Source organism: Octopus bimaculoides, chromosome 15, assembly GCF_001194135.2.
Source record: "Octopus bimaculoides isolate UCB-OBI-ISO-001 chromosome 15, ASM119413v2, whole genome shotgun sequence".
Classification (NCBI taxonomy): domain Eukaryota; kingdom Metazoa; phylum Mollusca; class Cephalopoda; order Octopoda; family Octopodidae; genus Octopus; species Octopus bimaculoides.
In genome coordinates, this window is record NC_068995.1 from 33,305,218 (window position 1) to 33,317,123 (window position 11,906).

Genomic DNA, 11,906 nt, shown 5'->3' on the forward strand with positions numbered 1-11,906 from the left:
GTCAACATCCTCTCTTTTACTCTTTTACCTGTTTCAGTCATTTGACTGCAGCCATGCTGGAGCACCACCTTTAGTCGAGCAAATCAACCCCCAGGACTTATTCTTTGTAAGCCTAGTACTTATTCTATCAATCTCTTTTGCCGAACCGCTAAGTTACGGGGACATAAACACACCAGCTTCGGTTGTCAAGCGATGTTGGGGGGACAAACACAGACACACAAACACACACACATATATATATACATATGCATATATACGATGGGCTTCTTTCAGTTTCTGTCTACCAAATCCACTCACAAGGTTTTGGTCGGCCCAAGGCTATAGTAGAAGACACTTGCCCAAGGTGCCACGCAGTGGGACTGAATCCATTGACAAAGTTGCAAAAGCAACAAAAATTTTGGAAAGAAAAAATATAAATAATAAATGAGTGGAAATTGAACTGGTGTGTGTGTTAGATATTACGGCAGTATGACTCTCCCTAGACAACAAAATTTGTTCAACACATAATTTCACATAAAGGATCTTGAAAAACAGATACAAAAACAATATGCCAACGCTAGGCCGAAACAGCTGTAAGTTTCTGTTTATTCTCAAATTCCTAATGTACTTTATATTTGTAACCTCGATTGTTAATATAACATGGTATGTCATAAGCATTTGTATATTGTGGTTTTTGTCATTTTAGTTACAAATTAAGTTAATTAATTCAACAGAATGCACTGTCTACAAGTCGATGGGTACCGCATATTCTCCTCCATTTTCTAATTGCTATATATATATATATATATATTTCGTTTTGGGATTTGGTTTGCAAGATTCTTTATGTGAGTTTGTGTGTTGAAGCATATTCTGTCATGTCTGGGGGGAGTCATTCTCTTTTAGTACCTTATAATTTAACACACTCACCAGTAATATTTCTACTCATTTCCTTCTTTATTTTTCTAAAATTTTCGTTGCATCTTGCAACCTTTTCAATAGTTGTTGAGAGTCAATAACTATTGAAAATGTTGCAAGACGCAACAAATTTTAGAAAAATAAAGGAAATGAGTAGAAATTTTACTGGTGAGTGTGTTAAATTATAAGGCACTAAAAGAGAATGACTCTCCCCAGACACAACAGTGAATATATATATATATATATATATATATATAAGTTATGCTTACAATAACTTGTGTAACTGATAGTAAGATCAGAGAATGTTATCAATAAAGTTATATGTGTAATATGTACAGTTACTCTTCCAAACTTTAAAAAAATAGCTGAAAAAATCCATAAGATCAATACATATTTTATCTCTTACTGTTTATCAATATATTTGAAATTCTGATTTATGTGTTAAAGTAGTTATTAATGACTTGTAGATTTGTTAGCAAAGGCATTCAGAAAAAGCAAAGCAAAGGCAACAAATTTATAAACATGGAAAATTCCAATAAATTTTATAATTAATACTAAGATCAGTATATATTATTGATAAAATTACACACATAATTAATATGCATAACTTAAGTAGATGAATATTGCAAAAAAGGTTTATCTCTAGATGCATTCTTTATGACTGCAAGAACCACATGTTGAATTGAGCCAGGAATAATCAATTCAAAGATGGAAACTTGTAGTGAATTAAAATTCATTCTGTTAATGGCTGTGTAGTTAATAGCAATAATAAAAAATGATGAATAAAGCCACATCTTCATGAAAATATATTGGAATTTCCAAGATTTTATACTTATTCTAGACTTTTAAAACAACTTTGGTTGAGTAAAAGTTACATAGACATATAATCCCTTTGCTCTATTATTATTATTATTATTATTGTTCAGTAGTTTTATTTTTATAACGTGCTTTCACTTCACTACCGAGCGCAGCTCTGTGCGCCTTGGGCATGTGCTGTGGTTTGCTGTGGTGTTCTTATGGTTACTGTATTGAAAGTGTTTTGCGTAGGATGTGTGCTGTGCCCAGTAGTGCAATTTTCTGTATGTTATATATATTTGTAAGTCCTGGTGTTTTTGTTATGTATTTGTCTGAATATTTTTTTATTATACCTAAGGCACCTACTATAATAGGAATTGTTTCTGTTTTTAGATTCCACATTCGAGTTACCTCTATTTCCAGGTCTTTGTATTTTGAAAGTTTTTCCATTTCTTTTAGAGAGACGTTGTCATCTGCTGGTATTGATACATCAATTAGAAAGCATTTTTTTTCTTCATGATCTTTGACAACTATATCTGGTCTATTTGCCTTGAGTGAGAGAGCAGTGCTTGCCATCAAAGTGACTCTGGGGTACAAATATATGAAGCCTAATATACCCATCATGACTACATATCCAGAAAGGGCACATCAGAAACATGCACCACATCCATATTCACATGATGTAGTGATCTCATATCAAGATAAACAGTGCATGACTTTGCAGATGGGGCCCTGTTAGAACTTTCTTCAGGTCAAGTTGCACATCCCACTGAAAAGGTCCCTGAATAAGGTTTAAGGATGATAAATGAAACACCTGTATTTCCAGAGGTGTATTACTCAAACCCCAAAGAATTCCTCTCGACACATGGCTATGATGCTCCCCCACAACCTCTGCTTGTGATCAAAGATGCACATATCATCAGTCACTTATGGACATGCTCTACTGGTTACGGTCAAGCAACTGCCAAGCAAATCTATGGTACTGAGCAGAATATTTGCTCAATAATATATTATCATTATCACTATTTGATGAAAACTCTCAGCTTTTGCTGGGTATGATGGAAGGTATCAGCTGTCCACAGCCAGCAGACTAAGATGACACTGGCTTACTCGTCATGCTTCAAGAACCCTGCGAAGAATTCTTGCAGTTCCAAGCAATGCTGATTTTTGTAGGTATTCTACCTTTACATTTGTACCAGTTTTTTTGAGCGATGTTAGTAGTTGAGTGCTGATACTCCCAAGGGTGCCAATTACTATTGGTATCACGTCTACTCTCCTCATTGACCACAACCTTCATATTTCCCACTTCAAATCATCATAGTTGTTCAGTTTTTCTTCTTTCTCTTTGAACCTGTTGTCACCAGGACATGCTATGTCGATTATCATGCATGTTCTTTCTTTTTTATTCACTACATCAGTGTCCGATTTCCAATGTCTAGTCAGATGATCACACCGAATCATTGCATCCCTCAGGATTTTGCAATTTTCATTCTTGGTAACTCCTCCTGGAATTTTCTCATACCATGTCTTTGCTCTTTGTAGGCCGTGATTTCCACAGAGCTCCCAATAGCTCATTCTTGACACATTGTCATGTCATTTTATTATTATTGCCTTATTATTATCATTATTGCTACTACTACTACTACTATTATTATTATTATTATTATTATTATTATTATTATTATTATTATTATTATTATTATTATTATTATTATCATCATCATCATCATCATCATCATCATCATCATCATCATCATCATCATCATCATCATCATCATCATCATCATCATCATCATCATCATCATCATCATCATCATCATCATCATCATCATCATTAATACGCTAGAGCATGCTAATTCAGTTCGGTATTTTATTTTGAGGTTTGGTGACAAGTCTCCTCAAATCTCAATAATCTTCCTTCAGATTCTTTCAGAATATAGGATGGTACTTTTCCACAGGTCAACAATGTGCATTTCAATTCCAATCTCTTTCAGTCTTTTAGGTAGCATTTTGGGTGTTGTGCCAGGTGTACCAATTACTACAGCAATAATTGTTGTCTCGATCTTCAACAGTCTCTTCAGCTCTGGTCAGATCCTTACATTTCTTATTTTTACAATTTTTTTTAGTATTAACTCTGTTATCATAGGGCATTGCAAAATCTACAATCTTACACTGTCTATTTTGTCCTCTATGATCATATCTTCTTTCCTTAATTGTATGGTCAGTCTTTGTGGGTAAATCCCACAAGATCTTGAAACTCTCATTTTTATCACAGCCTCTGGCTTGTGTTCATACCCCTTTTCTGTTGTTTTGAAGCCACACACTTGGCTAACGTTCCAATACACTCTTTTGCCTCCACTATCATGTCTGTACTCATACGCCTTTTTGTGCTAGTATACAGCACTCACTCAAAAGGCGATTGATACTTTTATTTCCTTTCTGCAGATTATACATCTGCTGTCTGACTGAGTTTAAACTTTATTTACTTTTATCAGATTTGTTCTAAGGGTTTGTTCCTGAGTGGCTATAATTAGTGTTTCTGCCTCTCATTTCAAGTTCCTGTCCGTCTGCCAGAGCCAGCAATCTTTACTTCCAATATTCTTGGCTTGTTGCATGAATTGGCCATGTAGTTCCATTTCTTTCTATTTGTTTGTTCCTCCTTTTCTCTTTGAATTTTCCTATCGTTTCAGTCACTTTTTGGGTATCTCTGGCTCCTCATAGTATTCTTTTTTTACTCTGCCCAACATAGATTTTCAGACTCAGTATCACAGTAATAGCAGTGTCTTTTGTGTTTAGTAATCCTCTGCGATCTTCCTTTCTTGGTAGGTGGAGTTGGTCGGTATTGCTTGATGTTGATGTTGTTAATGCAGCAATGTGGCTGAATTGCTAGCACACTAGACAAAATGCTTAGCAGCATTTCATCCATCTGCACATTCTGAGTTTAAATTCCACCAAAGTTGCCTTTGCCTTTCTTCCTTTCATGCTCAATAAAATAAGTACTAGTTAAATACTAGGGTTGATGTAATTAACTAGTCCCTCCCACAAAATTTCAGGCCTTGTGCCAGTAGTAGAAAGTTTCATTATTATTATTTTTATATTATCCAACACACTAATGATTCTGTCAGCTTGACGCTGGGAGAATCATTAGCACATCTGACAAAATGCTTAACAGCATTTCTTCTGGCTTTTCATTCTGAGTTCAAATACTGCTGAAGTCAACTTTGCCATTTATCCTTTCAAGGGTGATAAAATAAAGTACTGATAAAGTACTGAGATTAATGTAATCAACTTGCAACTTCCACTCAAAATTGCTGGCCTTGTGCCAAAATTAGAAAGAATTATTATTATTATTGATGTTGTTATTGTTATTATTATTAAGGTGGTGAGCTGATAGAATTGTTTGAGTGATGTAAAAAATATTCCTTGTGATATCTGTTCCAACTCTTTACATTCTTAGTTCAAATCACCATGAAGTTAACTTTGTCTTTCATACCTTCAGGGTCGATAAAATAAAGTACCAGTCAAGTACTGGGACCAATGGTATAGACTAACCACCTACCCTGAAAACTCTTAACCATGTGCCTAAATTAGATACCATTATTATTATTATTGTTATTATTATTATTATTATTATTATTAATAAGGTGACGAGCTGGCAGAATTGTTAGCACACTAAATGAAATGCTTACTGGTATTTTGCCTGTTGCTACATTCTGAATTCAAATTCCACCGAGACTGAATTTGCCTTTCATCCTTTTGGGGGTTGACAAATTAAGTACTAGTGAAACATTGATGTCAGTGTAATCAACTAGTCCATTCCTCCAAATTTCAGGCCTTGTGCCTATAACAGAAAGAATTATTATTATTATTATTATTATTATTATTATTATTATTATTATTATTGCTGCTGTTGTTGTTGTTGTTGTTGTCATTATTAAGGCAGTGAGCTGGCAAAATGCTTAGCGGCATTTCGTCCATCTTTACATTCTAAGTTCAAATTCCATCCGCTGAGGTCAGCTTTGCCTTTTATCCTTTTGGAGTCAATGAAGTCAGTATTAGTTATGCACTGCAGTCAATATAATCAACCAGCCCCTCCCACAAAATTTCAGGCCTTGTGCCTTTAGTAGAAAGGATTATTATTATTATTATTATTATTATTATTATTATTATTATTATCATTATCATTATTATTATTATTATTATTATTATTATTATTATTATTAAGGCAGTGAGCTAGCAGAATCAATAGCACACCAGGCAAAATGCTTTGCACCATTTTGTCCATCTTTACATTCTGAGTTCAAATACTGCCGAGATCGATTTTGCTTTTCATCCTTTCGGAGTCAATTAAATAAGTACCAGTTATGCACTGGGGTCGGTGTAATCAACTTAATCCCCTCCTCCAAGCTGCCCTTGTGGCAAAAATTTGAAACCGTTGTTGTTGTTGTTGTTTAAGGTGGTGAGCTGTCAGAATTGTTAGCACACTGGGCAAAATGCTTTGTGGCATTTTGTCCATCTTTATGCTCTGAGTTCAAATTCAGCCAAGGCCAGCTTTGTCTTTCATCCTTTCAGGGTTGATAAAATATGTACCAGTGGAGCACTGGAGTTCATGTAATCAACTCACTCACTCCCCCAAACTTGTTGGCCTTGTGCCAAAACTTGAAACCATTTTTTTGTCATCATCATCATTATCATCATCATTATTATAATCGTCATCATTGTCATTATTATTATTATTATTATTATTATTATTATTATTATTATTATTATAATCATCATCATTGTTATTATCATTATTATTATTACTATTAAGACAATGGATTGATAGAAACATCAAGGCATCAGACAGAATGTCTGGCAGTGTTTATTCAAGCGCTTAACATACTGAAGTCAGCTTTGCCTTTCATCCTTCCAGGGTCAATAAAATGATGTACCATTTTGTATTCAGAGGGAATGATAATCAGCTTACCCACCCCGTCTCCCACTTCATGCTAAATTTTAGACCTTTGGCCATTTTAGGAGCAATTATTACTATTATTACTATTATTGTAGTGATCAATAAGATAAGACGTAATAGAGCATTATTACATAACCATACAGTAAAAATCAATAAGTTAATGGATCTATATTAATTTTATCGATGAACATTCAGTCATTTGAACTTCTTGCTTCATATGAGTGTATCAGTGGTTGTGTATTCCATGGACATGTGTCCCATATTAATGGTTCTTATGTCTATGCAGAATTAGAATGACACATTGTGTGATAAGTACAATCCCTCTGATAGGCTTCTGCATAGTTTTCTTCTACCTAATTTCAATCACTAAGGTTAGATCAATCTGAAGTTGTGGTAGAAGAAGCTATGCTGTGGGACCAATCCCAGAACCTTATGATTGCGAGATGAACTTTGTGACCATTCAGACCTACTGTGTCCCTAATGGAAATAATAATCAACAGATATACTGTGTGGCACAACACACATGCAAACACACACACTCACATATATGCACATAGTATAAGCATATCAAATAATAATACTAATTTATTCATTTTCCTGTAAAGACATTACAAACATGATAAACAAACAAGATATGATAATACATTATGTTTCATATATAGCCACACTAACATAATTATATAATCAGAAGAAATTATTCACCATATATTGATTTCAAATTTTGGCACAATGCCAACAAGTTTAGGGTAAGGAATAAGTTAATTACATCGACCCCAGCATTCAACTAGTACTTATTTTATTGACCCCAAAAAGACGAAAGGCAAATTCAACCTTAACAGAGTTTGAACTCAGAATGTAAAGACAAATGAAATGCTTCTAAGCATTTTACCTGGCATGCTAATGATTCTGCCAGCTCACCACCTTAATATTTCATCTAATATCAATCAAAATTTTAATTACTGAAAATAGAAAGATTTATTCTCTACATATGAGGTTCACATTTTTGTTTATGACAGCATAGTATAGACAACAATAACTTATGCTATTATAGTTAGCAATAACTTTAAGAGACTGTGTGTCTATGCATTTATTCTGTGTGAACAGTTTATATTTGTTATTTTGCTTTGCTTTTTCTACAACAGGCTTCATTTTTCATAAACCTATATCTCAGTCAATATCATTGCATACCGAAGAGAATTGTACTGTCTACATATCTCAATAACTTGCTGCTAAAATAGAAAAAAATTGAAAAACAAAACTGTTTATTATTGTTTCGCCTAGCAATTAGTTATAAAACATTTTGACTTCTCAATGGATTATAAGAAACTAGATAAAATACTAAGGTAATAAATCAGTGAAGCAAACAAATGGAATAAGAACATTGGTGAACGCATCTGTTGGTGATTGGTTATGTCAGATGGAAAGAATGAGGGTATAGATGCACAATTATGGAGATGTTTATAGATGTATAAGCAATAGTATATAAGCTTTAATAACTATATAATTACATTTTTACATAGGTGTAGCCAGGATTTCAACTAATGGAGTCTTCAGTTGTTGAAATGGATTCACCATTAGCCATCTAATTCACTAAAAACACAAAATTAAAATTTATTAGATGATAATAATATCTGTTTGGAGGTGTAGTGGTATTCATTCAAACATGTCTACCTCCCTGCTAGCTGCATATATTCATCTGTTTAACATTCATTTAACATATTTTACCACGCTGACATTGGTTGGACCGACATGCATGCATACATGTATGTATGTATGTATGTATGTATGCATGTATGCATGCATGCCTCTGTGTGTGCATGTGTATCTATGTGTGTATGTGTGTGTATGTGTGTGTATGTATGTATGTATGCCTCTCTGTGTGTGTGTGCATATGCATATGTGTGTGTATATGTATGTGTATGTAGGCATGTATGTGTGTATGAACATATGTATGTATGTACTAAACATATCAAACTTGTCTGCTAGAGACACGTATGTGGTTACATAAATATTTGTAAACATATACATACGCACACATGTTTATATATTTATGTGTATTGTATTGGTGTTGCAATAACCACACCTGCTCCACATCATCACAGCAGGTCATACAATCTTAAAACTTCCTGCCAAAATATTTCTGTATTCTAGACACTTCCACTTCATAATCGCATGGAAACAAATGCACATACTTACAGATGATGAATATAATTTTTTGTTTGGGGAGGGATTCCTATATAAAGATTGAAACATTTTGTAGCTACAAGACTTCTTCTTAAGCATAAGTAATTCAGAGAATACAATCATATTACAAGCTCCTGATTTGCAAATGTCAGATGAATAGGCATCAACGCCTTAAATTAATTTTACCCTTTTCTATGATGTAAATTTCCTAGTTTAAAGTGAAATAGGTGCAGATGTGGCCATGAGGTAAGAAGTTTGCTTCCTAATTTCATGGTTCTGTGTTCAGTACTGTGTGGCACTTTGAACAAGTGTCTTCTACTATAGCCTTAGACTGACCAAAGCTTTGTGAGTGGATTTGGTAGACAGAAATTGAAAGAAGCCCATTGTGTGTGTGTGTGTGTGTGTCTTTTTGTTATTGATTGTCCCTTCACCACTACTTGACAACTGGTGCTGCTGTGTTTACATCCCCTTAACTTAGTGGTTTGGCAAACAATACCATTAAAGTACTAGGCTTAAAAAAATAAGTTTTGATGGCAGTGCCCCAGCATAGCCACAGTCAAAATACTGAAACTAGTAAAAGATAGAAGATATAAACTTAAACTAACCACCAAAGTTTCATGTTAATTTACATTCCAGACACTAGCTTCATAATGATGAAGTTATTTTATTAAATCCTTAATTATCTTCAAAATTAATTGAAACAAAGGAAGAGTACCTCAACAGAAATATGGTAACCAAAGATTTAATGTTACACACATTCATACAAACAACATCACTGTAGTTATGCACTGTTGGTTACAGTATACTTACTCTCTTTGTTTTGGCTTTCAAATTATGCTATATATACAGGCTAGGTGGGTAGAACAACATTCCCCCTGAACAAGATGCCAATCTGTAGCAGGGTCAGTCATTTATGTGGACTGGAGCAACATGAAATGAAGTGTTTTGCCAGTCTCAGAGTCAAAATCACAATCTTGTGATGATGAATGCAACACCCAAACCTCTAGGCCATGCCCCTTCACGCAAACAACATGAAATAGAGACAAATTTTCAGGAGACTAATGCTGGTTCCAAAGTATGTTTGAATTGCAGCTAAACCAGTTAATTTCACTTCTATATCATAGCTATGATTTCTGAACAGAGACTGGAGAATGACAGATTCTACCAGGTTGATTTAATCTTGACTCACTTACCTGAGGACAAAATCTTCAACAGTGAGTAACTCACAAAGGCTTACAGGATGTTTTTCTTTTCTTGCAAACAGGAACAAAGCTGAATGATTATTTTTAAAAAATGAAAGGTCAAGTCAGCCTGAAAGAATTCATCTCTGTCTTGTGTGTTATATCTAGAAAACATACATATGTATAATGGTAAGTGAAATGATCTAGCTCAACTGGGAATTAAACCTACATTGAAATCAACCTCAATTTGCTGAAAACTCAAAAACTTATAACCTCTGTATGTTGTTTATATGAATCTGTAAATAAAATATAATAATCTGTAAATAAATTAAAGTATCAGTTAAGTACTATTCCCTCTCAACAAATTTCTAGTCTTGTATCTATGAAGTAGTTGTATGCTGTCAACTTAATGTGACAGTCCCCTGAAGGGAATAACACAACTGTTGGTTAGACCTAGGAAGCTGCACTGCTTCCTAGGTCTAACCAACAGTAGTGTTATTCCCTTCAGGGGACTGTCACATTAAGTTGACAGCATACAACTACTTCATCGTATCACTACTGCATAAATCTCTCTGAGAGATTTAGAAATGTATTATTTCTTGTATCTATGTTAGAAATTATAATTTTATCAATCCTAAGAATATGAAAAACAAAACTAAACTTAGACTGTAGAGGGATAAAATTAAAATATTAAAATTAATTTATTCCTGGACTCTGCTGTTCCTGTCACCCTGCAGTCTTTCTGTCTCTTATCTTAATTATAAGGGAAGGGTGTGCAATGTATGTCTGGAGTAAATCACAAACTGAGCTATATAGCAGAAGAATTATTAGAAATATCAGAATCAAAATACAATAATTGAAGATAAGGAAAACACTAGATATGTTTCCTGCCTGATATCATCCCGAAATTGGGCGACTTGCTGGTTGTTGTTGATGTTGTAGCTGCTGTTGTTGTTTAGCAGCAGAACAGAACTATGGACAAAAGACATCTTAATCTTTTTTATATATCAAGTACTATATCATTATGGAAAGTGTTTTCCCTGTTTATGACAGTAAGGTATGATGTGATGGAAATTTAGCTGTTATTTTTAATAGATCGAACGACTACGTAGACGCTTTCTCGTTTGCAACTTGATGAGAACTAGAGCAAATAAATTAGGTAAGACATATAAAGCGTTTGTTTTAATAAGCTTGGTGCAAGGGAAACAACTCGGATAAATTTACTACTTAAAATGACGAATATACACAATACATTATTAGTGTGAGACAGTGCCAACAAAAAGGGGTATTTTTTTGTTATCTCACCCCCATTAAAAACTTGGATTAACTCCCCCGTTTTATGAAAAATATCGATACTTTTGGTTATCTCCCCCACCTTAAAAAAATTGTTTAACCTTCGATAAAACAAAAAAATGAAAAAAAATCAATAAACATGAAAGTTGATAAAATTAATAAACAGGAAAGCTGAAAAAAATTAATCATCTTATTGAATATAATTAACATTTTTATAACAAATCATACCATGCCTATTGAGGAGGCTAAATGCCAACAATGTGTTGAAGCACTGAATCAAAAGGATCTAACACTTTTAATCCAATCTCTTGTCGCAACAAACTCAATTTTTTAGAAGGGAGGTAACACAATTTTTTTAATGGGGTGAGATAACCAAAAAGTACCCAAAAAATTCACATAAAATTACCGAAGAAAAACTTTGCATAATAATAATCCTTTTTTAATTTTTGCATAAGGCCAGCCATTTCATGGCTGGAGTAAGTCGATTAAATTGACACCAGTATTCAACTGGTATTTATTTTACCGACTCCGAAAGGAGAAGTCGCCCTCAACGGAATTTAAACTCAGAACGTAAAGACGAACGAAATGCCACTAAACATTTT

General features: G+C 33.8%; 1 long non-coding RNA gene across 2 annotated transcripts in view; it reads right to left on the reverse strand.

Moving 5' to 3' along the window:
• Positions 1-11,898, reverse strand: part of LOC106880616 (uncharacterized) — a 21,515-nt gene extending 9,617 nt beyond the window's left edge. The window contains exons 1-4 of one of the 2 annotated variants that reach the window (XR_001410762.2): positions 11,533-11,898; positions 10,024-10,175; positions 8,155-8,236; positions 7,307-7,875 (exon numbers count right to left, since the gene is read on the reverse strand). This is a non-coding gene — a long non-coding RNA (uncharacterized LOC106880616). Of the gene's footprint in view, positions 1-7,306; positions 7,876-8,154; positions 8,237-10,023; positions 10,176-11,532 lie in introns of those variants that run through there. The other variant, XR_008265622.1, reaches the window with a different exon arrangement.
• Between the last annotated feature and the right edge of the window lie 8 nt (positions 11,899-11,906).